Here is a 6,178-nt window from a genome sequence, read left to right on the forward strand (position 1 = left end):
GATAACCTCTGTGACATGCATTCCTTTTTGTCATCCAAATTTATAGGAAAGTTCAACTTAGATTTATGGAGTTCCTTTCAAATTTTATCTATCAGTGGTGGGTTGCTAGAAGACATTGATAGAATTTAAAACATCAACACACACACACACACACACACACACACACACACACACACATACACATACATACATACATATATACATGTGTGGGTGTGATTTGCATTTGTTTGTCTGATTCTTTTGATTTTATTACATGATTGTTTTGTTTTTATCCATTTTTTTATCTTCAATGTAGCACTTTGAGATTTTGCCTAAATGAAAAATGCATTACAAATAAAATGTATTATTATTATTATTATTATTATTATTATTATTATTATTATTATTATTATTATTATTATTATTATTATTATAATTTGTCAAACAGCAGATCACTTTATTTTTCTTTTTACAACACATTTGAATTATCTAATTAATGATATGTTTTCAGTTATACTTTTGACTGCATTTTGTCAGTATCATGACTCTGTGAACTCTCACTTTAAAGTTACTTTAAAAAATGAATAAAATCGAGCATGACTAACTATTTACAGAAGAGAACAATATGATTAAAATAAAGAACATTTTCTTTAACTTGTTAACATGTCCAGATGGTGTTTTTACATGCTGGAAGACCCATTTTTTGTACATTAGATATATTTTGATGCAGATACTCCTGTACTTATTATGTGGTCTAAATTTAAAAGCATGATTTGCACTTGTAACAGAGAATTTCCACTCTATGGTATTGTTACTTTTACTTCAATACATCACCTGTGTACATCTATGGTCAGAAATATGCGCCACTCCAAACTGAATTTGAATGAAACTGAGCTTAGATATCCTACAGGAGTGAATCCAAAGGCTTTATTACACACAATCTTACATATTTAAGCTCACAGTTATGGCGGAACGCTTTATGGTGACACAATTCACTTAATTATCCAAATTCCATGAATGTCACTCCCTGTCTTCCATGCCTTCTTGTGGGTGGCTGTGATTTCATCGCCACTAAAATTCCTAACAAAACAATTGAGAAAATGTATGATAAAATTTCATATCCTATGCTGTCATTCCGAAACTCCATTGCTAATGTCTTCTCGGGGAACATCATACACGCTTTGCGCTCAAAGTATCTAAAATACCCTATCAATCCGAAAGCTAAAGAACTGCATTTTAGAATTTTGAATGGTGTGTATCCCTCAAATTAATTTTTACATCAACAATTCGGATTTGACACGAATAATTGTGTATTTTGTGGGGGTATAGAAACTATAGAGGTCCGTGTATTTATCTGGCAATTGGATTTTCCTTTCTGAAACGGGTATTGAAAAACAAAAAACAAGTGGTTATTTGATTTTCGTTTTAAAATACAAAAATTAAAATTGAAATACAAGGCGTTTTAATTTTTCATGATCAAAAAGGGATATACGACATTTTAAAAATGCTTTGATTTTCATCTTATATTTAGAATTTAAAAAAAAATAAAATCAGTAAGAGACAAACGAAAAAAGGTCAGTTTTTTTCATTTTCTGAGACCGGAAGTGGTCATCAGCAAGTGTAGACCCAAAGCAGTGATTGGTCAGACCATAGATATATATAGAAGACAGCGCGCTAGCATATCTAGTCTTCTATATATCTATGGTGGGAACGTCTGGTAGCATCTCTGGCTGCTAGTGATGGCGAGATGAAGCTTCATGAAGCATTGAGGCTTTCCATCCAATTGGTTCACTCATGGTTCGAAGCTTCATGGTGCTTCATTTGCTCTACAGCGCCATCAACTGGACAAATAAAAGTAAAACAGGCAGAGTGCCTATAATGACAAACTAGCTTTGCTATGTGAAGCTTTGAATTGTGCTTAAATGATAATGCCAATAAATAAGTAATATACTTAACATAGTGTCTGCTTTTCCTGATAGCAGGGGCAGAGGGGGAAATGGAAACAAATTGGGGAGAGATTTGAAATTTGTAGCTTGACTGCTTGATTGGGGTTAGGTTCTGGTTTTCTGTAAAGTGCTTAGATACTTTTAATTGCAATAAGGGCTGTATAAATAAAATTTATTGTGCTTTTGCTACTTGTTTTGTGACTGTGCGTGTGGTACCAGTGACAACCTGCAAAACAAAAGTAGGGACAACATTTTATTTGTTTTTATTCAAAAATATAAATTTTTCCACAGTGCTGGGATTCAGGTGGCTTCTTTTTTTTTGGACAATATTTCTCTAGCTCCTTGAAACAAAACAGACACTTCACCTTTTAAAATACCAGAAAAAAAGAAATTAGAACAAGCGGTGTGTGGTGTTAGTTATACAGTTATACATATTACACTTCGCTTGTTATGTGCCTACTTTATTAGGAGAAATCAGGTCAAAGTGTTGCCAGACAGGGGGAAATCTTCTCTTTCTGGCTGGTTCTATGAAAAAAAAAGAGTCTCAAACCGATTGAATGCAAAGATACAGCAGGTAAAAATCCAACAAATGTGAACGGGGAATCCATTGCGTTTCGCTGCCCCTTATATTTTGAATCGCACGTCAAACCTGCGAACCACTTCCTGAACCAGTCACGCGGTACGACCGGCTTGCGAGGCTTAACGTCATCATTTTTGGCTCCTCCCCAAAATGAAGCAAGCCTCGATACGCTCTTAGTGGACACGCCCCCCCCCCCCTCCCCCCCTCCCCCCTCCCCCCCTTCCCCCCCTCCACCTCCCATTACTCGGCACACGCTTCGAAGCATCGGTACGTCTCGTAACATCGCTAGCTGTTGACCTTGTTTTTGGAGTAAAACACGGTAAGAAGATAGATACTTCTAACCTGTAGCGTTGTTTTGTTGTACGTTAAGTCAGCGACTTGTGAAGAGTTGTGTTTTGTCGTGTTTGAGCAGTTGGTCCGGACGCGTTAGCTAGCTAAGCGGCTAAGTTAGCTGGCTAAGCGGCTAAGTTAGCTAGCGGGCTAATTAACACAGGTGGCTAACTTACCGCTGAACACCTGTGTTAGTTGCTGCCGCGGCTGTCCGTCGTTATTAGAATGATCTTGTCAACCTATATTTCTCTGCTATGTATTTTAGCTTTTAAAATTATTTTACTTTAAGGTTAACTGAAACCCGTTCAGCTGCACTGAAGTTTAACATTCAGCTGGTTTGAATTAAACCGTGCTTAACTTAACATTGCGCAACATGACCTCGCTGAATCTCCATAATTTCATTAAATTCCTTCTCTCTTCCACTGCTCAAGTTCAATCCAGTATATAAAGTGACATTAATAGTGAATAAACTAACACCGAGCCATTCAGTTCTTGTTTTAGCAAAATATGTTATAATAGAAGATCTTTACTGTCATTGTACATGAAATTATCTGCAAACCAGCAAAGTGCATCAGTCTGAGGCATCTAAAAATAAATAAGTAAAGAAAAATGCTTCTAAAGCCAATAATAAACAGAATGTTTTGAGGGAATATTCTAAAAAGGAAAGAAAAGCTCCATTCTCACTCCTCTCAGGATAAACTGTCATTAAAATTGACTTTAAATTTAGCTTCAACACGAGATAAAAACATTTACTTTCATTACTGATATTGTCAAGTTTTAATAAAGTTCATGCTACTTTTATAAAATGATGGAAGTGAATAAATTGTATTTCTGTGATCTGTGTTTGATTTCCGTCTTTTCTCCTGTCATCCAGATGTTCAGAGGGAGATGATGCCACATCTGGTCCAGCTGATGGAAGGTCTTGAAGTTCTCTGACTGGCCTCAACTGAAGATGGTCGTCTCACTGGATTTAAGGTTCAGATGCTCAGTAACAAACTCCACCAATGAGCCAAACAGGGAAGCTTTAGGTTTATTAAATGTTGCTATGAAGGTATCGCTGTTTTTCTTTGTGAATGCAATGTGCTCCAACAGAAACTTGAATTAGAACTTAGAAGTAAATCCTTCCATCTGAAAGGATTTAGTTGCATTAATAGCCTCATAACATTCTAATTTTTATTCCAGTCTTAGTTGGAAATAGAATCTCTGTATTGATTCAGGTAAAAACTGAACTTCACAGCATGTTGGAGCAAAACAACCAGATGGAAACTGTGATGGTGTTGGATTGTCAGACTGTAATGTTGCAGCTCAAAGCAGCTTTTCTAGCTCAGTTCATTCTGACATTCAGCTATGAATCAACACAGCAGATGGTGATCCATGCTGTGGAAGTCTCACATCTCCTGATTTAATGGAGCTGCTTTGCACTTTTTACACTGTTTATTCACCAGCACTTTATTTAATAAAAGTCCCATCTAGTTTTTATGAGGAATGTGATGTTTTAATTTCTCTGTGAATAACTGCAGTCTAATGTAACAGCTGGAGTTGTAACATCTGTCCTGATATTGATCATGAAGTATTGATCAGAATACTTATGGTCAGCAGTCATCCCTGAAGTTTACATTAAAATCTTTACTTGTGTTGTGAACTTTGGTAAGTAGCAGAAACTTTAGCATTGCCATGGATACATGAGTGTTAAATTCTGTCCATATTTCCATTTTGGGAAATGCAGTCCAGCAGATGAGTTTGTTTTTACTGCCAGCTACCATTCAGTCTAAGATATTAACAATAAATAAATGTGCATAATGTGGAAATGAACAGATTTTATTTTTATTTATTCCTACAAGTGCTGCAGGTAAAGATCCAGAATGTGGAGGAATTTAGTCTCACAATCACAGACAACAAATATTATCTGAAAGTTGGGTTATTGTTGTTTATCAGCACAATACAAAAAGATTAATGTTAGAAATATTCCAGTTAAGACTCTAGAATATCAGGATTTATGTAAATTTACCTCAATAATATGAATGTTCAGGTTAAGATTGCACAGTGATATTTATTATGTAAGTTTAGCTGATTAAAGTTTATGACTCTCCACTAAAATATTTTTTAAATTGACATCATTATTATAATATTTAGGGTCAGACCGTACAGTATTGAGATTAAGAAATCAAATATTCTATAAAATGTAAATACACTGAACTCATTTGGATATATTTAAGTGAGACTCTACAATATTGTTTGACACAAATGTATCTAAATCAAAATTTTAATAATTTTCACGCCAAACATTTACTGGACTGATTTAAACATTAAAATCACTCCTTTCTAATCCTCTGCTGTACGTTCAAACCTGAGGCCTTAAATAGAAACACACAAGTATCTGATTGAAGGAACTTCTGCAGAGTCCTGGTTCCAGAACATGATGATAGAATTATAGACAAACTTTAACAAAACCTGCCTGAGAGTTTACAGGTTTTTATGTTGGATTTCTTCAGTAATTTAATGAGAGTTATCAGCAAAAATCAGGTGTTCATTTGATGACCTTCATTTTCTAAAACATCCAAAATTGGAGCTCATATCTTTGGCAGCTGTAAAGTTTCTGCTCCTTCAAGGTTCACAACACAATGAATTAATTCCTAAAACACTCTCAATGCTGGAGAGCGTTTGTGATGCTGAAGCAGTGACCAGTTTTTCTGTTTCTTCTCTGGAGATGCACAATGAGGGACGTCTGCAGAGACTGAGAAAGAGTCTCACCACATCCTGACATGAGGAAAAAGACTTTATTCAAGACTACAATGAGAAAAACTATCAGACAGCAGACGGCTGCATTCAAGGTGAGCTCTGAACATTTGATCTGGAACAGGAATTCAATAACGGCAGCATGAGTTTCATTTCAGTCTGTAGCTGCTGAATTCATGGATGAATCATCTGGCACTAGAGAGGAAGACCATCAAACATCCACGTCAGCTGATGGAGGTCCAAGAGTCTCACTGAACAACCAACCTACAGAGTGAAGACCTCAAATCTGATTGGACGGCCTCCTATTCAGCCACATGTATGAACAAATGCCTCTAAGCTGATTTGTTTTCTGAAATAAATCTAGTTTGAGTCCTAATCTATGCCTATGTGTTTGCTTCTTTACACCGCTGTTAACAGTTTAGGTTATTAGATTGTTCCAGATAGGACAAGTACAAGATACTTCAGAGCCGTTCTACCACGAGCCTGACAGGAAGAACTCCAACAGCTACTGAATGTTCCTGTGGTTCCCTCAAGGCTACAGGAGGAGCCCTACGAGGACGAGCAGGTCCACCTGATGGTGGCCAGTCGCTGCAGTTCAAAGCCAACA

The sequence above is a fragment of the Amphiprion ocellaris genome, chromosome 2 (genome assembly GCF_022539595.1).
Source record: "Amphiprion ocellaris isolate individual 3 ecotype Okinawa chromosome 2, ASM2253959v1, whole genome shotgun sequence".
In the NCBI taxonomy this organism is placed as follows: domain Eukaryota; kingdom Metazoa; phylum Chordata; class Actinopteri; family Pomacentridae; genus Amphiprion; species Amphiprion ocellaris.